Here is a 27756-nt window from a genome sequence, read left to right as displayed (position 1 = left end):
CAATATTTGGGGAGGTCAAGGCAGGAGGGTCACTTGAACCCAGAAGTTGGAGATCAGCCCTGGAAACATAGCAAGGCCCCATCTCTACAAAAAATTAAAAATGAGCTGGGCATAGTGGTGCGCACCTATAGCACCGGCTACTTGGGAGGCTGAGGTGAAAGGTTAGCTTGATCCTGTGAGGTCAAGTCTGCAAGGAACCATGACTGCATCACTACACTCCGGCCTAGGTGACAGAGCAAGACCTTATCTCAAAACACAAACAAACAAACAAAAGAGAAAGCAAAAAATGTGTGATAATAATTCAACTTTTTCCAAGTGAAAAGGCCTTTCCTTTCCAAGACATGGAGGCAGGAAGAAATATTAACTTATGTGAGATGCCAGTTGAAACAGCCTACAATATCAAAAAGCAATGTACAGCCCTTAACAAAACTCCCCTCAAACCAATGCTGAAACCACTAGTCGACAAAGAAATTCAGTTTGATTCGACTTAATTTCAACATTTTTTTATGTCGCCAGGCACGGTGTGGCTCATGCCTGTAATCTCAGCACTTTGAGATGCCGAGGCAGATCGATCACCCGAGGTCAGAAGTTTGAGACCAGCATGGCCAGCATGGTGAAACTCTGTCTCCACTAAAAATGCAAAACTTAGCCAGGCGTGGTCATGCCTGTAATCCCAGCTACTCAGGAGGCTGAGGCAGGAGAATCGCCTGAACCTGGAAGGCACAGGTTGCAGTGAGCCGAGATCATGCTACTGCACTCCAGCCTGGGTGACAGAGTAAGACTCCATCTCAAAACAAAAACAAACCAAAAAAACAAGTTAATTAGAATGCATGGCCAATGTTGTGTTCCCCAACTCTGTTGGTTTTCATATTTTTTCCCACAAACTAAATAAAAATGAGAGCAAAGCTTAAAGCTAAAAAGCATACCCATTTAGACAATCTGGAAATATATACTCATTGTTGAAACAACACTATGAGAGTTTGTGCATATTTCTTTGGTCGTTTTTGTCATCTGAATCTATGACTGACTGGTTCCCGCTCTGCTATTTTAGAAATAAAATGTCCTTTCTTCTGTCATTCATATGGTTTTGTCACCAACCCATACTTGCTGGAATAAGGTAGTAAAAAACATACACTAAAGTTTCAACTCCCCATCAGCTCTGCTAACTTATTACTAGTTTTCACACATACTGAGTTTAATGAATCTGTGTTTTGGAACAAAGCAATTACCTTAGGAACCTAAGAGATGTTTCTGGCCGGGCGCGGTGGCTCACGCCTGTAATCCCAGCACTTTGGGAGGCCGAGGCGGGTGGATCACAAGGTCGGGAGATCGAGACCATCTTGGCCAACATGGTGAAACCTCGTCTCTACTAAAAATACAAAAATTAGCTGAGTGTGGTGGCACGTGCTTATAATCCCAGCTACTTGGGAGGCTGAGACAGGAGAATCGCTTGAACCCAGGAGGCAGAGGTTGCAGTGAGCTAAGATTGTGCCACTGCATTCCAGCCTGGTGACAGAGTGAGACTCTGGCTCAGAAAAAAACAAAAACAAAAAACAAAAACAAAACAAAACAAAAACTAGAGAGATGTTTCCTTGTAAAACTACCCCATTCTAAAAAGCAGGTGGGTGATACCTGCTTCCCTGTAAAGATAACTCTTTGCAGTGTGAGCTCCTCTGTTCATAGAGGAAAAATGCTGCACACCTAAAATGTTAGTTTAAATTTATTAATAGCATCTACATAAAATCTTAGCTATTTTACACAACACTGCCCTGTATCATCTTTGAAATAATTTGAGCAAATAGTAAAAAGACATATCCCAAAGGCAACAATACTGGCGGACTACAGAAAAGCAGCAACCATGAACTAAGAAAGTAAAATGCTTTTGAACCTCTAAGCAACTCCTGCTACTACAGAAACATCCGTTTTCGTCCATTGGGTTTTATCGGTTTTTATCACTGGCTTTGTGTTTTGCCTAAATTAGCAAATATAGCAAGTCTGTTTATGCCTCAGTTAAGCTGTAGACTTAACCTCACTAAAAATAACACATTAGGAAAAAGTATCAGAAAAAACAATAACTGTTATTTTGACACATGTCCACATCTCCACCCCAACACAAAGGCACACATAAAGAGGGACTGGACACAAATCCATACCACAAACTTGATTTGGTTTACAGACTTGATTTTGTAACCCAAATCTTTTTTGTTTTTGAGATAGAGTCTCACTCTGTCGCCCAGGCTGGAGTGCCCTGTGCAATCTCAGCTTGCTGCAACCTCCGTCTTCCGGGTTCAAGCAATTCTCCTCCCTCAGCATCCCGAGTGACTGGGACTACAGGCGCATTCCACCACAGCCAGCTAACTTTCGTAGCTGGGACAACAGGTGCCTGCCACCACACCCAGCTAATTTTTGTGTTTTAGTAGAGACAGGGTTTCACCATGTTGGCCAGGTTGGTCTTGAACTGCTGACCTCCAGCAATCCATCCACCTCAGCCTCCCAAAGTGCTGGGATTATAGGCGTGAGACACCACACCCAGCCAAATGAGTTTCATATAGCAAATTGTGAAAGCTGGTCACTGGATCACCTGAGTTTGAATTATTTTCAATATCGATGACCTAACATGCAGATCCAGGAGACAGAGCCAGGACCCAAGATTTTCAGTCCTCCAAAGGATCCCAGGATTGTAAAGAATTTGGGCAAGTTTCCTCTGGTTAAAAAACAAAATGCATGTTTCAGCATTCAAAGTGAAACAGAGGAAAAGCACTTATTATTCAATTACTTTAGGCGATTGAGTCAAGCCAGAGATAGACACGGTCCAAAAACTCTTGGGAAAGATGTTCCATCTTCTATATGGAATGCTGGACCTATCCCAAAGTTCTCCAGGGATACCCTGAACAGTTGTAGCACATTCAAGAAAGTGCACACATTTCTTCAATAAACAGACCCAGAGAGAGCTGTCCACCTGGAGCAGATTCTGGTCAGCCCATGAGCAGCTCTTACTCACACAGATACTGAGCCAATCAGAAATGATAAAATCCTTCCAATACTTTCAATCACCCAGTAATGAATTGGTCAATGGGGGACTTTCCCTGCCCTCATCTGCCTGCCCCAGGGCTCATGGTTCATCTTGTCCATGAGTTTCTACATGCAACTATAAGCTAAAATAAAAACACACCGGCCCAGGCACGGTGGCTCATGCCTGTGAGCACTTTGGGAGGCCAGGCAGATCACTTGAGGTCAGGAGTTCGAGACTAGCCTGGCCAGCATGGAGAAACCTCATCTCTACTAAAAATACAAAAATTAGTTGGGTGTGGTAGTGGGTGCCTGTAGTCCTACCTACTCGGGAGGCTGAGGCAGGAGAATCACTTGAACCCAGGAGGTGGAGGTTGCAGTGAGCTGAGATTGCACCACCGCCCTCCAGCCTGGGTGACAGAGTGAGACTATGTCTCAAAAACAAAAACAAAAACAAACAAAGAAAACCCAGATACACAGATTAAAAAGGAGAAGTCCTAATCACTCATAGTAAATCAATAGATTACTGTCCCTGTTAGAAGCTCTGCATCTCAGGAGCAAACAACCGCAAGCCATATATAGAAAGAGCATTTAGTAGTTCACACGTCGTGATTTAGGAAGCAACCACTTCTCTGATTCTAAAATAATTCCCTCTAGGGAGAGTGGCTGCACTGAAACATTGCCTTCCCACCAGATTTAGTTCGAGAAGTCACTCAGGGATGAGGAAAATGAAGGATATGTACCTGACTGCAGGATTAAGCAGCAGAAACAGCATCTTATTTTTATTTTTATTTTTATTTTTATTTTTGAGACAGAGTCTCACTCTGTTGCCCAGGCTGGAGTGCAGTGGCGCGTTCTTGGCTCACTACAACCTCGGCCTCCTGGGTTCAGCATGTTGGCCAGGCTGATCTCCAACTCCTGACCTCAAATGATTCACCCGCCTCAGCCTCCCAAAGTGCTGGGATTACAGGTGTGAGCCACCGCACCCAGCCACTAGCTTCTAATAACAATAATTCTACTCTCTACTTCTATGAGCTCAACTGTTTTTTAGCTCCCACTTATGAGTGAAAACATGGGGTATTTATCTTTCCATGCCTGACTTTTTTCACTGAAAATAATGTCTTCCAGTTTCATCTGCGCTGTTGAAATGGGAGAATTTCATTTTTTATGGCCAAATAGTATTCCATGGTGTATAGATACCACATTTTCTTTATCCGGTCATGTGTTAATGAACATCTTAGCTATTATGAAGAGTGTTGCAATAAACTTGGGGGTGCAGATACCTCTTGGATAGACGGACTTTCTTTTAAGAAATGTATAAAGTAGTGAGATTACCGAATCATATGGCAGTTCTACTTTGAGTTTCCTGAGAAAGTGCCGTGTGGTTTTCCATCCTAGCTGTATTCATTTACATTCCCACCAACAGGGTATGAGTTTCCGTTTGGCCCAGTCCTCACCAGCATTTTTTACTTTTTGTCTCTTTGATAATAGCGAATCTAACTAGGACGAGTTGGCCATGAGTCTCTCTTCGTTGGGTGAAATTTGTATTCAGATCCTTTGTTTTTTGTTTTTTTTTTTTTTTTTTTTTTAAGACAGAGTCTCACTCTGTACCCCAGGCTTGGCACCATCTCGACTCACTGCAACCTCCGCCTCCCAGGTTCAAGTGATTCTCCTGCCTCAGCCTCCCAAGTAGCTGGGATTACAGGTGCCCCACCACCACACTCAGCTAATGTTTTGTATTTTTAGTACAGACAGGGTTTTGCCATGTTGGCCAGGCTGGTCTGGAACTCCTGACCTTAGGGGATCCATCTGCCTCAGCTTCCCAGAGTTCTGGGATTACAGGCGTGAGCCACCACGCCTAGCCCCTTTGGTAATTTTTAAATTGGATTACTGTTTTTACTCTTGAGTTGTTTGAGATCCTTGTAATTTTAGAGATTCATCCCCTGTCAGATGAGTAATTATTGTCTCCCAAATATTTGTAAATATTTTCTCCTATTCTGCAGCTTGTCTCTCCACTCAGTTGATTGTTGCCTTTGCTGTGCAGAAGCTTTTCTGGTTTAATATAACCCATTTATCTATGTTGGGCTGTGGTACCTATGCTTTCGAGTTGTGGCCACAAAAGTGTGGCCTGGACCAAGGTCCTGAAGCATTTCTTCCTCTTTTAGCTTTAGTCATCTCATCGTTTGGGGTCTTATATTTCAGTCTTTAATTCATGTGGAGTGTGTTTTTGTGTATGGTGAGGGATGGGGGCTAGTTTTATTCTTCTGAGTACAGTATCCAGTTTTTCTAGCACCATTTATTGAATAGAGGGTTCTTTTCCCTGTGTACATTCCTGCTGCTTTTGTCAAAAGTCAGTTGGGTGTAAATCCATGTTTCTTTTCCTGGGATGTCTATTCTGTTCTGTGTCTTCCTACATTAAAAATCACATTCTAGGCCAGGCACAGTGGCTCATGCCTGTAATCCCAGTACCTTGGGAAGCCAAGGTGGGTGGATCACCTGAGGCCAGGAGTTGGAGACCAGCCTGACCAACATGGTGAAAACCTGTCTCTATTAAAAATACAAAAAATTAGCTGGACGTGGTGGCGGGCTAATCCCAGCTACTCAGGAGGCTGAGGCAGGAGAATCACCTGAACCCGGGAGGCAGAGGTTGCAGTGAGCCAAGATCATGCCACCACACCTCAGCCTGGGTGACAGAGCAAGACTCTGTCTCAAAAAAAAAAAAAAAAAAATCAAATTCTATTTGTGGCAAAGGAATCGTGGTGTATTAGCTCTGACACCTGCCTTATACCTTTCCACCTGGATGTTCTTTCTGCTCTTGGCTTCACTGTGGGTGTCCGATAAATCGTACAGACAAAATTAAGTTTAACCAACTGTCTGAAACTTTGGTGTTTCTTCCCCTGAGGAATTCCCCTGAGGAATACCAACTCTTCATGTGCAGAGAAGTGGAAGTATAGAAATTCAATTATCCCTCTTCTCTCAGCCGATGAACAGCTAGAGGCTGGAAATGCAAGTTCAATTGAAAGTTAGAAGCTGCCGCCCTGGAAATGTGCGCGCTATCGCTGCTGAGCGGGGACCTTTTCATGCAGCACACTGACAGTTCACCGTGTGGGCACGTGCACACACACACACATACACACGCGCGTGCGCACGCACAGACACGCACACGCACACACACACACAGGCGCGTGCGCACGCACAGACACACACACACAGGCGCGTGCGCACGCACAGACACACACACACACACACAGGCGCGTGCGCACGCACAGACACACACACAGGCGCGTGCGCACGCACAGACACACACACACAGGCGCGTGCGCACGCACAGACACACACACACACACACACGCTTGATTTCCTCTCTAAAGTGGCAAGAAGAAGCTGCCTGGCTGCAAGCCCTGCTGGCATGGGTCATACCATCCACAAAACTCTTCCCTTGCTCCCCACTTTTGCTTGAAAACCTTTCACAGACTGCAGATTCAAGGGAAAGCCATGCCAGCCACGCCGCTGTCTGCTGGGAGACCCTGAGGTGGGCTCTCCTCTTTGCCCTCAGCAGGAAGAGGGTCTCCTCCCTCCCACCTGTGTCATCTGGGGGAAGAGCTGTCTCTGGAATGGAAACACTGGGAAGGAGGGTGCAGAGGACAGACTGCATCACCACTTTAGTGCTTGACGAATTCCTTTCCCCCAGACCCGCACAGCCCTCTGATATTGTGGTACATTTTCCTGGCATCCTTACTCAGCTGCAAATCCATCCTAGACCATAGCAGGGGAGGCTATTTTTACCTGGGTCAGGTCGTATCTTCTCCTTTGTTCCTGTTTCTGAAGGTCAGGAATGCCTTACCCTCGGGAGCCAGGATCTCAGACAAAGGCTCTCCAACCCTGAAGCTCTTTCTGTCTCCCAGAACCGCAGGGCATCGGTGCTGGGGTCACTGCATGCAGGTATATAATTTTCCCTCAGCAGTGCGTCACTGCAGGCAAGCCAAGACTTCTACCAGGCATCGGGGACCAGCTCCTGCTCACCGGTGTTAGGGGCCACAGGTAGCGGAGACAAAAATCAGGGCATGAAAGGCCCGAATTGTGTATTTGCTGGGAAACTGGGTGGTCCCCGTTCTTCCGTGTCATGGATTCCTGGTGCAAGCCCTACACCCCTGTCCAACACCGCCAGCTCCCTCCCTCCCTTAAAGAGAGTATTCAGGATGCCCAGCTGGGGAGGAACTACCTCCTTTCCCGATAATTTGGGCTCCTTCGGCCTTCTGTGCTGTGCCCTGACCTGTTCGTGTCTCCACCAGACATCAGCCCTAAACGCAGCTCACGCTTCAGGAAAAATGTGTGTGCACCCACGTGCCGCAACGCCTGTCTCTCCATTCCCCAGGGCTAAGCCCCAAAGAGTAAGAGACAAACGTGGTGTGGAGGGCTTTCTGTGATGCAAGGGCAGAAACCTGGATTCTTAAACTAAGGCGTCTGTGTGCATCGCCCTTTATCACGGGACTGTGAGTCTCACACCAAGACGTCTTCCTCACCCCTTCATCACAGAACCCAGTCGCCCCCTTCCCCTTATGTAAGCTGTGACTCTGGGCAAGGGTGTATGCTTTTTTCCTGCCTGGACCCATCCTGCTTGGTGTCAGCAATGAGTTAGGTGCAACTTGAAACCCCCTTCCCTGTACAAGAGACAGAGAGAGAGAAGGGGCAGCCTGTCTCCATTAGCACCTTCATTCTTTGATGAGAATATCGCAGCTCACCCATACCGGGGTGCAGGGTGAGAGTGAGGGAAAGAGGAAAGAAAGGGGACTCCCAAAGAAGGGGTGACATGCAAGACCAGGACGAGAGAGACATCCACCGCTGCGCTGGAGGGAGGGGACCGGGGAAAGCAGAGAGGTGGGAGGGGTGATGGAGAGGCGCGCAGTAGGGGACGCCTGCTCTCCCCGCACCCTCCCCATCTGCAAAGGGAGGCCCCCCGCCCAGCGCCGCAGCCCCTCCCCGCGCGCTCGCCCCCGCGCCTCCCTCCCGCGCCCCCGCGCCCCCCGCCGCCGGTGGACGGCAGCGCGCTGCTGCCCGCGGGGCTGGCGTTTCCACCTGTCACCGCGCCGCCGCCGCCCCAAGTTTTCGGGGGACTTGCCCGGCGCGCCGCCTTCCTCCTGCTCTCCCCCATGGCCGCCGCCGCCTCTTCCCGGCCGCCCCCCGGGGCCCCCGTGCCCCCCGCCCAGCCCCACGGCCGCCGGGCCCGGTGAGCGCCAGCAGCTGGGGGCACCCGGACGGTGGGAGCCCCGCGCGCAGCCGCCTGCACCCGAGCGCGCCGGCCTCCGAGCAGCCACCACTGCCACCACCGCCGCCGCCGAGCAGCCACCCAGGCAGCGTCTGTCCCGGGCACGGAGCATTGCGGATGCCGCGCGGGGCCGGCGCGGGGCTCCGGGCGCGCTCGGGGGTCGTGAGCGCCGCGCCCCGCGCCCCCGCGCGCCCCCCGCCCTCCCGCGCGCCCCGCTGGGGCCATGCAGTCTCTCATCTCGCCGGTGACCAAGGCGATCCTGGTGGCCCTCTTCATCTTCGCCATCCTCCTCATCCTCTATGTGATCCTATGGTACATCTGCCGCGATGTGGACTGCGACCATGGCATCTGAGCGCCGCGGACCCCCGGGGTCGCCACGCAGGGGGCGCCCCCAGCGCCGGGGCCATGGGGACTGAGCCGTCCCGCAGTGCCCCCCAGCTCAGCGCCCGCGCCCCCTACTCCGGGCCCCGCCGCCCGCCCTGCACCTCCACCGCCTCCTGGCCTTGACCTTCAGGGACGCACCGGAGAGAGCGGGTGAGTGCGCTCGTGCGGGCGCTTTGGGGGGCCACGGTTGGGGAACCCCAACTTCGGGGAAGGAGCTGAATCCGGACGCGGGACTGAACCCGAGGATTCACTGAGCCCGGGGCTCCCCCATGGGACACGGGAAGCGGCAGGTGCGCGTGCAGAGGGGTGGGCGCAGGTCCTCCCGTGCCCCCTCCAGGTCCGTCCCCCCCACCCCCTGGGCGCCTTGGGTTCGAGAAGCATAGGCGCTCCCGCCTGTGGCCGCCACTGGTGCAGCAGAACGCGGGTTCTCAGGTGGGTCCGCTGCGCTATGGCACACCAGGCGCTATCAAGTCCTCAGCCCTCTGCTTCGGCGATGGGGACCCTGCACTCAGGTCCCCTATAACCTCCACGGACAAACACGGTGAGCGCGGGGCTAGGAACCGAGCGAGGGTTATCCACGGCCAAGGGACACCTCTAGGGAGCAATGGAAAACAAAATTTAAACCAGGTCGGAAGACTCTTTGCCTTTCTCACACTTCCGAGCGCCCCCAGGGAAGCCGAAGCCTTGGGGGTGGGGGGAGGAGGTGTCCTCCAAAGTCCTCTGGCCCCTGCTCCAGAGGGGAGAGGGACAGATGTGACAAGGATGAGGCTTTGCCCTACACCAAGCGTGCCGGGCAAGTTTGGGACGGTGAAGCAATCTGTGACTTAAATAAATATCTTCTTAGCCAGAAAAATGCCTCCCTTTGAATATTTCTCTGGGAAACAAATAAATAAATAAAACGGTGAGGAAAAACACCCAGTTTACACAGACTGCCAATTGATGCGTGGGTATGGCTTCCTTTGGTAATCAGGGCAGACAGAAGCTGTTTGGGGGCTCACTTCGGATTTGAGAGAGCTCGGCTTGGTGTTATTTATGTTCATGGATTCCTCTCAGATTAACAGTTTCCAGCCACTTATGGGTTAAGGAAACTAAAAATCCTGGGAATTTTTTTTTTTGGGGGTCCAGGATAACCTATGGATTGCTTGTCCCAGGAATCTTTGGAAATCCAATGGGACTGCAAATGTCTGATTTGGGATGGTTAGGGTGTGAGTGTGAGTGTGACTGTGTGTGTGTGTCTGTTTTCTGTAGTTAAAATCGGAGTTGACACCGTGAGTGATTCTGCAGCACCTAACTCATGTCCACAGACAACAGTGTCTGCAAAGGTGGCGGGGGCCAGGGGGTGTTAGGCGGAAGACACACCACTTTCAGAATAACAGATATGCCCTGAGAAGATGAAAACATTTGCAAAGTCCCCCACATTCTCCATTAAAATACCTTCTCATGGGACTCTGTGGCTGGGTATGTGTATTACATCTCCCAAGATGCCAAGTTTGTTTCTGGAATTTGTTGCCTCTCCTCAACCTGGCCCCCAACTCCCAGGTCACGTACCCAAATGTACCATTTTTACAGCTCAGTCCGAAAAGACTCTCTGACACCAGAACGGACCAATATTTTTGAAGTACTGCCTGTGCTCCAGGTATTAAATTAACTGAAAAGAAATATTATGAAAATCCAAAATGGGACGCTTTGCAGATTATTCCCGGCATAGAAGAAAAGGCTACTGGAGGTTCACACAAGCACATCCCACCCAGGGGATCCAAAATTATGCCAAGCACATACCCAGTGGGCTAGTCGAATAGAAAAAGGAAGATTTAATCCAAGAAGCCTGTTTCTCAGGTTAGGATTTGGGAAGAAACAGGGTTATAGAGCCAGCCACTAGCGGGGCTTGTCTGGGAATGATATGAAAATACAGTTGCAGCTGAAACTGGATGTGAGCCGCTAACCAAGCTCACCCTAAACATGATAGCTGAAGTCCTATTCACATCTGATAATTCCTTAGGGCTTGTACATTCTCAGCCTCTCTTGGATTATTTTTTTACATAAAATTTCCATTCCAATTGAGCACTGTTTATTCAATTTCCCAGAGAATGCCTTCTCATAAATTAGAAACTAGCCATCTACATATTGATTCTATGAATGATTACATTAAATTTCCTGCTTAATAGTCACTGCCATGTCTGCTGAAAGCTCATCACCAAATGAGAACAAAACGCAGGGATTCAGAATTCAAATGGCAGGGCGCTCACCAAGTCACCAAGTGAACAGCTAATTAACGCTCTTGGAAAAGAACACTCACCCCCATCACATAGCCTTGTCTCCTTCCCCCAGATAGACAAGGCTAGAACCAGAAAGAAACCTTTAGACAAAAGGAAATCACAGTAACTCATGTCTGTGTAGCCTCCTGTGTAATCTACAAAAGCCCTTCCCATGCAGTGTTCCTCCAAATCTACGCCACTGTCCTGGGAAGACGCCAGGTTGGTGCTCACATCCCTGTTTCAGGTACACAAACCAAGGCAGGTAGAAGTGCTTCTTGCCCAAGGTCACACAGCAAGTCAGTGCAGAGCTGTCACAGTGACAGCAGACTACCACTTGGAGCTTTTGGCTACAGATTGGGGGGCATTTCTTTCCACGCGTGTGACTCTTCTCTGTGGTCCTGTTTTATGTCCATCCGTGCACACTGACATCCAACAGTTCTCCAAGGGAGTCCTTAGATCATGGTGACCATTTGGGTATTTCTTTTCTTTTCTTTTTTTTTTTTTTGAGATGGAGTCTTGCTCTGTCACCCAGGCTGGAGTGCAGTGGTGCAGTCTCGGCTCACTGCAACCTCTGCCTCCCAGGTTCAAGCGATTCTCCTGCCTCAGCCTCCTGAGTAGCTGGAATTACAGGCACGTGCCACTACGCCCGGCTAATTTTTATATTTTTAGTAGAGATGGGGTTTCACCCATGTTGGCCAGGCTGGTCTCAAACTCCTAACCTCATGATCTGCCCACCTCAGCCTCCCAAAGTGCTTAGGATTACAGGTATGAGCTACTGCTTCTGGCCCGTTTGGGTATTTCACACCTAAAGAAGATATGAGTATCAAAACAGCAGCATGGTCACTCAGGATGCTTTCCTGGAACCTAGAAAGATAAGCCCTGACTGGAAAAAAGGACAATCTCAATTAAGCTGGGAAGAGCATGATGACACAGAAACCTGTGTGCTATTATCTTAATTTTCTATGGACAACCCACACATGCCAGGGTGGTTATGATTACTGTCAAAAGACCTACAGTTTCCTATGAATAACAATTACACCTAATAGTTGCTGAGTCTTTTACTGAACACCAGACCTGGAGCGAAAATAATATTATATACATTGTATTTTACCCTCCTGACAGCAACATGAATATATTAGTATCCCAATTACACAGAAGGGAAAAATAAGGCTGGGAAAAAAAAAAAAAAAGGTTATGTAACTTCCCCAAGAATAAAAGAAAAATCTCAATCATCAGTAACCAAGCTTTTACCAACGGACCTGTGGCACACATGTGTGTTTATGGGGTGTGTGTGTGTGTGCATGTAAAATCTCACATATATTGCAGTGGTATTACACAAAAGTTTTAAATTATATTTCTACTTGCAGCTCTCCTTTAGGGTTTAAAATTAATCATTCTCTTTAAAGTTTTTTAAAAATTGATTATGGAATAACTGCTAATTATCTGTTTCTAGATGCTGCTCACACAGGTTTCCATTTTTAAAACTTTTTATGTATTTTTTTTTTTAAGACAGGGTCTGGCTCTGTCACCCAGGCTGGAGTGCAATGGTGTGATCTTGGCTCTCTGCAACCTCCACCTTCCAGGCTTAAGCAATTCTCATGCCTCAGCCTCCTGAGTAGCTTGGACCACAGGCCTGAGCCACCATGCCCAGCTAATTTTTGGACTTTTTAGTAGAGACCTCATTTCATCATGTTGGCCAGGCTGGTTTCGAACTCCTGACCTCAAGTGATCCACCCACCTCGATCTCCCAAAGTGCTGGCATTACAGGCTTTTGATGTATTTTTTGATATTGACAATCAGTCATAAAAAATTTAAAAAGTCAATTCAAGAGTTTTTCCATCTTTTAGAAGTTGTCAGTTATATCCCTAGAATAAGGAAAACTCTCTTATTTTGTAAGAGGATCTTTATATATATATAATGTGTGTGTGCGCGTTTTTTTTTTTTTTTTTGAGAAGGAGTTTCTCTCTCTGTTGCCCAGGCTGGAGTGTAGTGGCGCAATCTTGGCTCACTGCAACCTCTGCCTCTTGGACTCTAGCAATTCTTCTGCCTCAGCCTCCCGAGCAGCTGGGATTACAGGCTTGTGTCACCACATCTGGCTAATTTTTGTATTTTTAGTAGATATGGGGTTTCGCCATGTTGACCAGGCTGGTCTCCAATTTCTGACCGCAAGTGATCTGCCTGCCTCGGCCTCCCAAGGTGCTGGGATTACAAGGGTGAGCCACCACACCCAGCCAATATATTTTATGTGTTCCAAACTGTAAAGATTTTTATGAGTCTAAAAAAAAATGAACCTTAAAGCGAAGATGCTGAAAAACTGGCCCTAAATGCATTTTTTCTTGGGATCCCATGTAGTGTGAATCCCGCTCCTAAAATCTCCCTTTTATGGTTTTGGCAGCTTCCGAATTTAAGGGGCAGGTCCCCCAAGGGGCAGAGAGGGCCTCCTGGAAACCTCAGCTTCTGTACAAGAAGAGTTGAGGGAAGAGGGTAAGTTAGATGTGTAATGAAGCCTGAGATGTAGCAAGACAAAACATCTAGACACCATAATGAGGGACAGTTGGTGGCAGTGATGAGAGAGATGTGGTCAACTAGATGAGAGAGAACTTTCTCAAGCTGATCGTTAAAGACAGGGTGGGCACGGCGGCTCACGACTGTAATCCCAGCACTTTGGGAGGCCGAGGTGGAAGGATCGATTGAGCCCAGGAGTTCGATACCAGCCCGGGCAACATAGTGAGACTCTATCTCTATAAGAAAAAAAAAGTAGGGGCCAGGCACGGTGGCTCACACCTATAATCCCATCACTTTGGGAGGCTGAGGCGGGCAGATCACTTGAGGTCAGGAGTTCCAGACCATCCTGGCCAACATGGTGAAACCCCGTTTCTACTAAAAATGCAAAAATCAGCCAAGCATGGTGGCACACATCTGTAATCCCAGCTACTTAGGAGGCTGAGGCAGAAAAATCGCTTGAACCTGGGAGGTGGGGGTTGCAGTGAGCCGAGACTGCGCCACTGCACTCCAGCCTGGGCAACAGAGTGAGACTCCATCTCAGAAAAAAGAAAAGAAAAGAAAAGAAAAGAAAACAGGCTGCCTCAGAAGTGATCAGAGGTGTTTGCCTTGTTGTGTACACTTCCCCAAGGGAAGTGTAGCGGGGAGGAGAGACGAAGAAGCAAGTGTTTGGGTCATAGGACTTCACACTCAAAAAGAATATTTACATACCTTTCAAATTTATATCACTGGAAAAAAAAAAAAAACAAGGTTCTTTTGCAGAAGAAAACATTTTGGAATTCAAGATAAGTGACGCGGGGGACAAAGAATTGGGTTGAAAATCTCACTGTTGCTTTCAAAGCTGTTCTCAGTTAATGAAGATGGAGTCTGAGAATGTGGCTCAGGTTATTGAGATGCTCCTTAACGATTCTTCTCCTCCTTTACCCTAAAATTAAGATCCTTTTATATCTCCTCTTCTCAGGCCCTGTTCCACAGATGTTCATATTGGAACTTGCCTGCATTGCAGATGTCTGTAAAAAAAAAAAAAAAGAAAGAAAGCAGGGGGAGAGGGGAGGCAGAGGCTGAAAGATAATAGAGAATTGCAAGGTGCCAACAGAGAAGGAAAGACCAGTCTGGCTCTTACATATTAGCTCCGTGATACTCTGAGCTCCACAGTGTCAAGCTAAATCCCATTTAGAAGGTGAAGTAGGAAATAGATGTGGATTTGGAGTAGGAGGGACAGTACTGAGGCCTGACTCAGAGAGCTGGGTCCTTTCAGGATGTGGGAGACACGAAACGGAGGGCTCCTAAGGGGAAGAGGAAGCTGCGTTCACTTTCACGCACTTCCCAAGGCAGCGTGTCAGGCCGGGAAGCTGTACAGTGGGAAGACGAATCTGTAACAGCGCCTCAAAGCAGGAAAACAACACCGTACCATAAGCCAAACTCCTGCTGTGCTTTCTGAGTAATGCCATTTCTAAAAAGATCATGTTTCCATGAGTTATTTTTTCCCCTCCGCCGATTTGGTCTAGCAACATGTAAAGTGTAAATTCAAGGGAAACATGAGTGAAATAGAAAGGGTGACTTTGGAGGTACCTACAGTCAGTGCAGTGCTGGGGTAGGGCGTGCTGACCTAGAGGGGGATATACCCCCATCTGAGAAGGGTCCCAGCGCCCTGCTGCTGTCTCACAAACCTGAGCGCTTCCTTACCGAAACTGTCCCCAGAGGCAGGATCTTTCAAGAAATGTTGTCCTTGGTCCTTGTCTTGCATCCTTAGCTGGGGAGCCTTCCAGGCAGAGGCAAGGATTTTTGGAAATACCTAAGCCTCCTTCAGCGCCAAGTCTGGGGGATAACTTTAGAAGCCAATTTAATCAATATGGCTTTTAGCTCAAAATAGCGCCAGCGTAAGGTAAGGTCTAGACAGGCGCTTGGAGGCAATTCGGAAGCAGTTCCAAAAATAGTTTGAAGCCAACTGGGCCCTTTGAATGAGTAGCCTGCCTACTGGAGGGAAGGGATCAAACTCACTCGTGTGCAAAACCTCAGGTGCAATTTCTGTTGTAAACTCTCCTCGCTCACCTCCTAACTAGGACTTTTCGGGTGTGGGAGCAAGATGTATACATTTATTGAATACCTACTGTGGATTTACGACAATTTTATGCTTTTATTACGAAACCTTTGGATAGGCTGTTATGTTTTCTTCTGGGGAAGGTGAAAACTGTCTGTAATTATGTGCTCTAAAAGCTGTCCATGGCCGGGTGCGGTGTCTCACGCCTGCAATCCCAGCACTTCGGGAGGGCCAGGCTGGCAGATCACTTGAGGTCAGGAGTTCGAGACCAGCCTGGCCAACATGGTGAAACCCCGTCTCTAGCAAGAATACAAAAATTAGCCAGGTGTGGTAGTGCACACCTGTAATCCAAGCTACTTGGGAGGCTGAGGTGGGAGAATCACTTGAACCCGGGAGGCAGAGGTTGCAATGAGCTGAGATCGTGCCACTGCACTCCAGCCTGGGCGACAGAGCGGGACCCTGTCTCAAAATAAATAAATAGTAAATAATAACTTTCCACTAGCGATCTCAAGGCCAGATTGCCCGCGGTCAGCGGTGGCTATTTTTCATGTCATTGTACTATCTCTTACCATCTGACCAGGCACCCTTCCATTCCGTCCGCCTACCCCTGTCTCTGAGTCATCGGATGACTAAGCATACCTATGCTTTGGTTCTGTTGGCGTGAATGCAGTGATTCAGGTCAGAAGTGAGCCCACCATACAGAAGGCTCACGAAAAGATCCTCGGGGAAAATGGACGGACATCATTCGTGAAAGAGAAAAGCAAAGTATCCCCAAAACCGACCCATTAATGGTGGTCTGACACAAGGCATTGCTGCATTACTCTTCATTGCTCCCTCATTCCCATGTGTGTGAAGTGTGACTATAATTACGATGAAAGCTAAATGAATTAAATATGATTCTCTTTTTTCTTTTTTTTTGGAGACAGGGTCTCGCTCTGTTGCCCAGGCTGGACATGGCATGATCTCAGCTTACTGTAACCTCCTCCTCCCGGGTTCAAGTGATGCTCCTGCCTCAGCCTCCTGAGTAGCTGGGACTATAGGCACCCACCACCACACCCAGCTAATTTTTGTATTTTTAGTAGAGATGGGGTTTCACTATGTTGGCCAGGCTAGTCTCGAATCCTGACCTCAAATGATCCGCCTGCCTTGGCCTCCCAAAGTGCTGGGATTACAGGCATGAGCCACCATTCCAGGCCAATTTTCTTTAATATCTCATCTTTTAGTATGACACCGATGGACAAGTCTAATGGGAATTACAATAACATGGAAATTGGATCTTTCCTACTGTCAGCAAAAATGTCAAGACCACAAAAGACAAAACAAAAAAAAACTAAGTGAATAAAATAGTAGAGACAAACAGAAATATGAGAACAAAGGCATCTTAAAAAGATGCTTAAGAAAAAAACTTTGGGGAGACCAAGGCAGGCGGATCACTTGAGGTTCAGGAGTTCGAGACCAGCCTGGCCAACATGGCTGTAGAGACAGGCCAACCCTGTCTCTACTAAAAAAAACAAAAACAAAAAATCAGCTAGGTGTGGTGGCAGGCAATCACCTGTAATCCCAGTTACTCAGGAGACTGAGGCAGGAGAATCCCTTGAACCCAGCAGGTGGACGTTGCAGTGAGCCGAGATCCGGTTCAAGTGATTCTCCTGCCTCAGCCTCCGGAGTAGCTGGGACTACAGGTGATTCTCTCACCTCATCCTCCTGAGTAGCTGGGACTACAGGCATGTAACACCACACCAGGCTAATTTTTGTATTTTTTGTAGACATGGGGTTTCACCATGTTACCCAGGCTGTTCTGAAACTCCTGGGCTCAACTGATCCTCCTGCTTCAGCCTCCCAAAGTGCTGAGAGTAGAGGTGTGAGCCACCCTAACCATGGCAAACATCATTTCTTTTTCTTCTTCTTTTTTTATTTTTAACTGTTTTTTTGTTTTTGTTTTTGTTTTGAGACAGGGTCTCACTCTGTCGCCCAGGCTGAAGTGCTGCAATGGCACGATCTCAGCTCACCGCAACCTCTGCCTCCTGAGTTCAAGTGATTCTCCTGCCTCAGCCTTCCGGGCAGCTAGAATTACAGGCATGTGCCGCTGCGCCTGGCTTAATTTTGTATTTTTAGTTTTGCCATGTTGGCCAGGCTGGTCTCGAACTCCTGACCTCAGGTGATCCACCCACCTTGGGCTCCCAAAGTGCTGGGATTACAGGCCTGAGCCATCCTGCCCAGTGCAAACATCACTTCAATATCCCCTTGCATCCTGCAAGGGCTCTCCGTCTGGGGACAGATGGTGGGGCAGTAACCTTCAGAAGTGCAGAGACACAAGGGTGCTTTCCTCAGGGGTAGGGGAGGTGAATTCAACCAAGAACACGACTTGTGAGGAGGAAGACAACTGCAGTGTTGGAACCACCAACCATAAGTGGCTATTGAGTATGGATTCATTCAAGGCTTGAATATTTATTTTTATTGAGCTATAATTGATTTAAACATAAACAGCCACGTGTGGCTGGTGGCTATTCTATTGGATAGCACAGCTAGAATTGTAATCTATGTGCTGTTTGATTCATTCATTGTATTAGTTTGCTAAGGCTGCCATAACAAAGGACCACCAACTTGGGGGCTTCAACAAGGGACGTTGATTCTCCTGGAGTCCTGGAGGCTGGAAGTCGGAGATCCAGGTGTGGACAGAGCTGGTTCCTCCTGAGGCCTCTCTCCTAGGCTTGGAGACACTGTCTTCTCCCTGGGTCCTCAGAGGATCGTACCCCTGTGTGTGTCTGTGTCCTCATCTCCTTGTCTTATGAAGTGTCTTAGTGCATCTCAGGCTGCTATCACAGAATACCATAGACTGGGTGGCTTATAAGCAACAGGCATTGATTCTCCCACAGTCCTGGAGGCTGGACGTCTGAGATCAAGGTGTGGGCAGGGCTGGTTCCTCCTGAAGCCTCTCTCCTGGGCTTGGAGATGCCGTCTTCTCCCTGTGTCCTCACAGGGTCAACCCTCTGTGTGTGTCTGTGTCCTCGTCTCCTCTTCTTTTAAGGGCACCAGTCCTGTTGGATCAGGCCCTATCCTTATGACACAATTTTTGCATAATTACCTGTTTGGAGGCCTTATCTCCAAACACCGTCACAATGAGGGCTAAGGTTTCAACATAGGCGTTTCGAAGAGACACAGTTTAGCCTGAAACACTCATTTCACAAACCTCTCCTAGTTCTTCTGTACCAGCAGTTATAACACTGGACAAACCTGGTTCCTGCTCTCTGAGTGTAAATTCTCAGCTGGGGAGATGGCAAGGTCATTGGATCATCATGGTACATTTGGATCCAGGGTGTAACAGAAGTCTGGGCCACATGCCATAAAACAGCTGGCAGACAGATCTCAGAGTCTCTGTGCTACAGGAACACGGAGGAGGAACCCAGGTGGGCCTGGGAGGAGATGTTTAAGGCATTGTGATGCTTGGTGTAACCCTGAAGGTCAAGATACGGTTATCCAGATAACGCGAAGATTCATTTCAGGTAGAGGAAGCCACAGCAAGTGAGATCATGCATGCATACATATGCGCGCGCGCGCACACACACACACGCGCGCGCACACACACACACACACACACACACACACTCTTTCATGCCCAAAGGCAGCAAATTCTGCAGCCCAGTTTGTATTCCAGAGCCTGCTGCTGACCACATTGAGCTATGTCCTGAGACCAAATCATGCCTCAGTGCCTTTTTTTTTTTTTTTTTTTTGAGACAGAGTGTTGCTCTGTCGCCAGGCTGGAGTGCAGTGGCATGATCTCAGCTCACCACAACCTCCGCCTCCTGGGTTCAGGCGATTCTCCTGCCTCAGCCTCCCAAGTAGCTGGGACTACAGGTGCACGCTGCCACGCCTGGCTAATTTTTGTATTTTTAATAGAGACGAGGCTTCACTATGTTGGCCAGGATGGTCTTGATCTTTTGACCTCGTGATCTGCCCGCCTCAGCCTCCCAAAGTGTTGGGAGTACAGGCGTGAGCCACCACCCCTGGCCGGTTTAGTGCCTTTTTAAACGGGCTTCCCTCCCTCCCTCTGCAAATGCTCTATGCCTTTGAATCCCAACCTCAGTCTCTGTGTCTGGAGAACCCACCTTATGACAACACCTTATGCACACATGAGCTTTGGCGGGTAAGTAACATGATCCTCACTCGCAGACGTGCTGCCTGAGACCCGAGTCACCTGGCCGAGGTCCACCACTCACATGGAGCACCATGGTTCTCCATGTTGGAGCTCTACCTCAAGAATTCATGAAGAAACAGAGAAAGTAAGGGGCTGATAAAGGTTTTTGTGTACTAAAATTGCACCTCTGGAAACTGACTCTGAAAGCGGTGGCGTACCTGGAACATAATTAGTGCAGTTCAAAAGCAAAGCCATCATCCTGCGTATTGTTCCCTCTGGCCCTTCTTCCTGCTCCCCGGAGCCGTGTTGGCGTTAAACAAGACAGCATGAGTGGGTATGTTTACACCTCTTGCAGTATTGTCGGATTTTCCTGAGACCTCCCAGAATCTCTGTGTCTGAAAGCAAGCCAGGGATGCTTTGTGAAGGTGGCAACCCCAACTCTAAGGCCAGCCAGAAACAGCACTCTCTGTGCCTCTCGAATTACTCCAGCTTCTTGGCCGTCTGACTCAACCCTGTTGGGCGTCAGTCTCATGGAAACACACAGGAATGGGTGGAGACCTACCCATTCCTTTTGTTTGTTTGTTTGTTCTTTGTTTTGAGATGGAATCTAGCTCTGTCGCCCAGGCTGGAGTGCAGTGGCATGATCTCAGCTCACTGCAACCTCCGCCTCCCGGGTTCAAGCGATTCTCCTGCCTCAGCCTCCCGAGTAGCTGGGACTACAGGCGCCCGCCACCACGCTCAGCTAATCTTTGTATTTTTAGTAGAGACAGGGTTTCACCATGTTGGCCAGGCTGGTCTCGAACTCCTGACCTCAGGTGATCCATCCGCCTCAGCCTCCCAAAGTGCTGGGATTATAGACTTGAGCCACCACGGCCAGCACCCACCCATTCTTAAAGATAAGATTTAGAGAGTTACAGGTGAGGAAAAGACAGACAGGAATTAGACTCCTTGCAAAAGCTGAATTGGATGCGGCTGGTTCCTGGGGCTAGCAAGTGTGATCATCGTGATACTTTGTGGGGATCAACCCATTCTCTTACCAACAGCTGCGATTCAGGAGGTGGTAGAAGTCATTCCCAGCTGAACATTTGAGATACTCAAGTGAAGGAAAGCCCTTTTCAGTAGGCTTTGAATTCTTTGAGAAAGTATCAAGGAATTCCCTGCACCCCCAAGCTTCGTCCCAAGTGCTCAGAATAACTATCTAGTCACTTCCAAGTTGCTCCAGCTGATTTGCCTGGAGCAAGGACGGCTCCCTGGGGCACTGAGTCTTCCTTGATCCAGCTGTTCAGGTCATCCTAATTGGGAAGAGTCTTCAAGCCGCTGTGAAAGGTGGAGGGGCTGGGGTTCACAGGGGTGAGAGATGGAGCGGCAGCCTGCCCGGCCCAGTGTCCATAGAGATCATGGGGGTTTGGGGGGCCTCTGGGGAACACAGCTACGTGACTACAGCCCCACCTAGTACTCCACTGAGGTACCCGGAGCCCTGTTTCTGTATTTTCCCTGGATGCCCCAGGTTTTCAGGGTCTGGAACAACTCTGCCCGTTAGAAATACAATATGGGCTGGGTGTGGTATCTCACGCCTATAATCCCAGCACTTTGGGAGACCAAGGTGGGTGGATCACTTGAGGTCAGGAGTTTGAGACCAGCCTGGCCAACATGGTGAAACCCCCTACTCTACTTAAAATGCAAAAATTAACCGGGTGTGGTGGCAGGTGCTTGTAATCCCAGCTACTCAGGAGGCTGAGGCAGGAGAACTGCTTGAACCCAGGAGTCAGAGGTTGCAGTGAGCCAAGATGGCGCCATTGCAGTCCAGCCTGGGCGACAGAGTGAGACTCAGTCTGAAAAAAAAAAGAAAAGAAATACAATATGATCCACATGAGCAATTGAAAACTCTTTGCTAAACACATTAACAAAGGAGTAAAATGAAAATGGTGAAATCAATTTTAATAATATGTTTAATCACTATATCTAAACAGTCTCCTTTTAACAGGTATATATATTTATATTTACATAAATATATAAATTTATTTTTATGTATGTTTTTAAATTTATTAAATTTGTATAAATTTTATTAAAATATATATGCAAATATGGTATTTAATAATAAATATGGTATTTAATGGCACTATTTAGTGTCATTTTAACATGTATGTATATTTCTATGTTTACATAAATATATAAATTTACAGTTTATATTTTAAAATTAATTAAATATGTACAAATTTTATTAAAATATATTTTCATATATATTCAATCACTATATCAAATAGTCTCATTTCAACATGTATGTGTTTATATTTACATAAACAAATTTAAAGCTTATGTGTATTTTTCAGTTTATTAAATTTGTACAAATTTTATTACAATATATTTATATGTAAGATACTTTATCACTATATGAAATAGTGTCATTTCAAAATGTATATTTATATAAATATATAAATTTATATATATATTTTTAATGTTAAATATGTACACATTTTATTAAGATATATTTCTGGCCGGGCGTGGTGACTTATGCCTGTAATCCCAGCACTTTGGGAGGCCAAGGCAGGCGGATCATCTGAGGTTGGGAGTTCGAGGCCAGCCTGACCAACATGGAGAAACCCCATCTCTACTAAAAATACAAACAATTAGCCGAGCATGGTAGCGCATGCTTGTAATCCCAGCTATTTAGGAGGCTGAGGCAGGAGAATCGCTTGAAACCGGGAGGCAGAGGTTGCAGTGAGCTGAGATCGTGCCACTGCACTCCAGCCTGGGCAACAAGAGTGAAACTCAGTCTCAAAAATATATATTTTTTTCCTATATAAACATATGTTTATAAATATCATAAATGAATATATGTATTTTATAAGTATATGAAATAATTGTATACATATACACATAATTTATTTCAAATTTATATATTTTTAAATATGTGTAAATATATTTAGAATTGTATATATGGTATAATTATTTAGAATTGTATAGTTATTTAGAATGTATTTAGAATTTTCTATATATAGTTATTTAGAATAGATTTAGAATTGTATAGTTATTTAGAATAGATTTAGAATTGTATATGTAGTTATTTAGAATAGATTTAGAATTGTATATGTAGTTATTTAGAATAGTATATAAAGTTATTTAGAATAGATTAGAATTGTATGTATAGTCATAAGTGAGATAGTGCACATTCTTTTTTCGCACCAAGTCTTCAAATCCAGTGTCTATTGTACACTTAGAGCACATCTCAGTTCAGATGAACTGACATCCTCTGGGGGTTTGTCCCTTCCAAATCTCCTGTTAAAATAGAATCCCCAGTGTTGGGGGTGGGGCCTGGTGGGAGGTGTTTTGGTCACGGGAACAGATCCCTCGTGAATGACTTGGTGCTGTCCTCACGGAAATGTGTGAGTTCTCACAATATTCGTTCATGTAAGAGCTGATTGTTAAAAAGAGCCTGGCTGCTCCTCCTCTCTCTCTTGCTCCGTCTCTCATCCTGTGACACTCTGGTTCCCCTTGCCTTCCTCCACGCGTAAAAGCTTTCTGAGGCCTCACCAGAAGCTGAGCAGATGCCAATGCCATGCCTGCTTCTGATACCGTTTGCAGAACAGTAAGCCTAATACAGCCCTTTTCTTTAGTAAGTCACCCAGCCTCAGGTATTCCTTTATAGCAACACAAAATGGACTAAGACGCAAACCACATCCAAATGCCATTTGTGACTGGTGCCCCCAGTGCTGGGTAGCACAAGTCTCATTTTATCTTCCAGCTAACACTGTGCTGTTCTTACGGAATTTCTCTGCCCTGGCCCTGAAGACAGCACCTCTTCCTTCCCTGGCTCTTCTCTCGTCATCACTCTCAACCGTCTGGTGGTTTTCTACGTGTGCTCTTTAGCCAGAACTATCCCCGACAGAGGGGCCTCCCCGCACACAGCCCAAGCAAATTCACACAGGACTACAGTCTGCTTCTTTATTGGATCATTGCCTTTCTGGGTAAACTGAGAGTCAGTGGGGGTTCAGAATTTCTGTCAACCTTCTAGATAGGTCTTCTCAGGCTCCAGACACCCTAGATGCTTGTGTCTTGACTTTCATTTGGTTCTACCATATACAGAATACAAATAATCTATAAATGGAAAAATGCGGCCGGGCGCGGTGGCTCACACCTGTAATCCCAGCACTTTGGGAGGCCGAGGCGGGCGGATCACGAGGTCAGGAGATCGAGACCATCCTGGCTAACACGGTGAAACCCCATCTCTACTAAAAATACAAAAAATGAGCCGGGTGTGGTGGCGGGTACCTGTAGTCCCAGCTACTTGGGAGGCTGAGGCAGGAGAATTGCTTGAACCCGGGAGGCGGAGCTTGCAGTGAGCTGAGATCGCGCTACTGCACTCCAGCCTGGGTGACAAAGTGAGACTCCTTCTCAAAAAAAAAAAGAAAGGAAAAATGCTAGTTATATGCTAGTTATGCAGGTACTGGTTAGGGTGTCCTGGCCGCCCCCCACCCCACACCCTTTGTAATCTCAACTCTTCTGTTGACTGGACTTCACTGCTTTCCTCCTGATATCCTCTTTCTGTCCCAGGATCTCATCCAGAACCCACATTACATTGAGTCATGTCTCCTCTTGGCTGTGACAGTTTCTCAGACTTGTCTTGTTTTTCATGACCTTGAAGCAAGGTCTTGTACATGACTCTTGTATGGGTTTTTTGATTTAAAAAGATATTTATTTGGCTCACGGTTCTGCAGACTGTTCAAGAGTCAAATACAAGACCTTACTTCAAGGTCATCCAAAGCAAGGCCTGCAGACCATACAAGGACCCCTAGCCACAAGTGGCACTTGGATGTGGCTTGTGTATTAGTCCATTTTGTATTGCTATAGAGGAGTATCTGAGCTGCATGATTTATAAAGAAAAGAGGTTTATTTGGCTCACGTTCCTGCAGACTGTACGAGAAGCATTGTCTTGAGGACAACGGGTCAGGTATTTTGTCAAGCTGTCCCTCTGTTGGGATTTGTCTGCAATTTTTCTCATGGTGAGACTAGGGTGCTTGGCTTTGGGGAGGATGACGGCAGAGATGAAGAGTCATTCTCATTACATCATATCAAGGTACATACTGTCAGCATGACCTACCACCGTTGACATTGGCTTGATCACGTCTGAGGTGGTGTTTGTCAGATTTCTCCACTGAAAAGTTATTGATCTCCCTGACCATGCTCTTTGAAAGGAAGTCTCTACATGCAACCCACACTTAATGGAGTGGGGAGTTGTATTTCATCTTCTTGAGAATAAAATATCTACATCAATTATTTGGAACTCTTCTGCATGGGAGATTTGTATCTCCTCCTTCCTTTATGTATTTATTCAATTATTGACTGCCTTGGGTTACCATCTAATATTATTTCATTTTATTGCCCAAGTCATTTCAGCTTTGAGCACCAGGAGCTCTTTCAGGTTGGCTTTTCCTTATCTTTCACACACCCTCAGTTTTTTGTGTGTTTGAGCATTTTCTTATTTGCTTGTACTACAAGATGGTCCAGGCATATCTGTATCACCCAAGCTCCATTCTTAGAATTAACCATTATTCCAGAGAGCCCTGGTACTTTTTATCTGAATATGATACTAGGAACCAAAGTGCTGGGTGAAATGACTTGTCAGTAGCATTAAAGAGACGTACTGGCTGGGCACAGTGGCTCTTGCTTGTCAGCACAGCACTTTGGGAGGCTGAGGTGGGAGGATTACTTGAGTCCAGGAGTTCAAGACCAGCCTGGGAAGCTTAACGAGACAAAAAAAAAATTTTTTTTTTAATTAGCTACTTGGTGCACACACCTGTAGCATTAACTACTCAAGAGGCTGAGGCAGAAGAATTGTTTAAGCCCAGGCATTTAAGATGACAGCTATGGTTGCGCCAATGTGCCCAGCCTAAGCAACAGAGCCAGGCCCCATCTCGAAAAAAATTTAAAAGTGCAAGAGTTTGAGATTACAGTCAGCTGTGATTGTGGCACTGCACTCCAGCCTAAGCAACAGAGCCAGGCACCATCTCTAAAAAAATTTAAAAGTGCAAGAGTTTGATCGCTATGATTGTGCCACTGCACTCCTGCCAGGGTAACAGAGCCAGGCCCCGTCTCTAACAAAATTTAACAAGTGCAAGAGTTTGAGATTACGGTCAGCTCTGATTGTGCCACTGTACTCCAGCCTGGGTAGCAGAGCCAGCTCCTGTCTCTAAAAAAATAAAAAAGTGCAAGAGTTTGATTGCTATGATTCTGCACTCCAGCCTGGGGAACAGAGCCAGACCTTGTCTCTAAAGAGAATGAGGGGGTGGCAGGGAGTTGGGGGAGGTAATCTTTCATCAGATCACCATTGATTTTTTTTCTTACTCTTTTTTCCTTTCCTTTGCATCTACTTAGGGCCCCTACAATGATGGAGAGCGCTGGTGGCTGTGGAGTCCTCAGTTTGCCTGCATGCCAGGTGCAAGCCAGGGAGTGGTAACATCATCCCCCTCGTAAGCCACCAGCAGGCCAGGACTCCAGTGTGGAGGGATGGATCTCTGAAGGTCACTGCTCGGCCCTTCTCTGAAGACTGTCCACCAGCATGTCAACCCAGCTGCACTGCGGGGGTGAAGGGTGGGATGACTGTCAATAAGGATTAAGGCCATCTCCCCCACCCGTCACTCATTCTGCCAAGCCATCACCGGGCAACCAGGACTCATGGGCAGTGCCACCTCCGGGGCCGTGCTGGCATCTGTAACCTCCATCCATCCTTGTGGTCCCATCCAGCCATCTCTGACCCCCTGCCTGGCCCACTCTGTTGTGAAGTTTTCATCCGCCTTCCTCTTGTGCAGAGTCAGAATTCACAGAGGTTCCAATGCCCAAGGGAAGCCCAGTGGAACTGTTCACTCTTAGTACTGGCTGGAGACGTCCAGAGGACAAATCGGCTTCAGATTTTACCATCGTTAAAGTGGGTGCAACTCGGAGGCTTGCCCTACTTAACTCTCCAATGCAATCCCTGCTGCCAGCTTCATACAGACTCCATCCAGTGCAAATGGCTTCCTTCTGTGTGCAGAGCAAATGCTCCAGGGAAGAGACACACAGGATTCCCCGTCATCATTGTTGCCAAGTGACCCCAAATATTCCTATCCTGTCTGTTGCAAAGAGGAAAAGTCACGTCTTGGAAGAACGGCATCACCCTACAAATTCAGACTAGACACTTTGCACATGAAACAAGAATCCCAGAAATTTCTTGAAGCAAATCTTGCATTCGTGACCGTCGGACTCTATGGGATGTGTAAGGCACATTCCCAGTCTCATCACCTGTGACAGTTGCATTGCCGAGTCCAGCAGCCGCGGAGGACTCTCTGCTGTTCTTCCTCTGCTTCACTTAACATATGAGAGTGAAGAGATGAAGATTGAGGCGGGCCCTGCACCAGGGGACATGTGTATCTCTCTGAATGTCCTTGACAGACAGCAGCAGCCCAGCGACACCCAGCCCCCATCCTGTCCGTATGCACCCTGGTGAGCATTTTCTACAGTCTCCTAAACACTCCCATTATTCTGTTTTGCTGGTGTGATGTGTGACACCTCAGTGTCGTCATAGCTTCTGCCTCCTCCGTGTGGAGAGAGGGCATAAAGACAGAGCTGAGATATTATGGCTATTCCAGAAAATAAAATATTTTTTGAAACCACACGGCTCAGGTGCAGCTCTTTGTGTCATTGTGAAAACAGAGCCCTAGCCTGTATACCATTAGCTTGGTGGCACTTGGATAACAGAGTATTCACTGGCCCTGCAGAGGAGCATGGGTGGAAATGTATTTATCAGCTGATGTTGGCGCAGTGTGCTGTTTGTGCACTATTATTATTATTACTTTATTATTATTATTATTTAGACGGAGCCTCACTCTGTCGTCCAGGCTGGAGTACAGTGGCACGATCTCGGCTCACCACAACCTCCGCCTCCCGGGTTCAAGCAATTCTCCTGCCTCAGCCTCCCAAGTAGCCGGGATTGCAGGTGCCCACCACTAGGTATGGCTAATTGTTTTGTATTTTCAGTAGAGACGGGGTTTCGCCATGTTGGCCAGGCTGGTCTCGAACTTCTGACCTCAGGTGATCTGCCCGCCTCGGCCTCCCAAAGTGCTGGGATGACAGGAGTGAAGCACCGCGCCCGGCCTGTCGGTGCATTCTATAGAATGAGATGCCTCTCACA

At 47.3% G+C, this 27756-nt stretch overlaps 1 long non-coding RNA gene across 1 annotated transcript in view; it reads left to right on the top strand.

Annotated features, from left to right (window-relative positions):
• The window catches only part of LOC106995144 (uncharacterized), a 46714-nt gene extending 19474 nt beyond the window's left edge, over positions 1–27240 (top strand). The window contains exon 3 of the long non-coding RNA XR_013412685.1: positions 25965–27240. This is a non-coding gene — a long non-coding RNA (uncharacterized LOC106995144). The remainder of the gene's footprint in view (positions 1–25964) is intronic.
• The last annotated feature ends 516 nt before the right edge of the window (positions 27241–27756 follow it).

Source organism: Macaca mulatta, chromosome X, assembly GCF_049350105.2.
Source record: "Macaca mulatta isolate MMU2019108-1 chromosome X, T2T-MMU8v2.0, whole genome shotgun sequence".
Classification (NCBI taxonomy): domain Eukaryota; kingdom Metazoa; phylum Chordata; class Mammalia; order Primates; family Cercopithecidae; genus Macaca; species Macaca mulatta.
The sequence above is the reverse complement of the archived record's forward strand: the minus strand, read 5'-3'. Positions and strand labels throughout refer to the sequence as shown.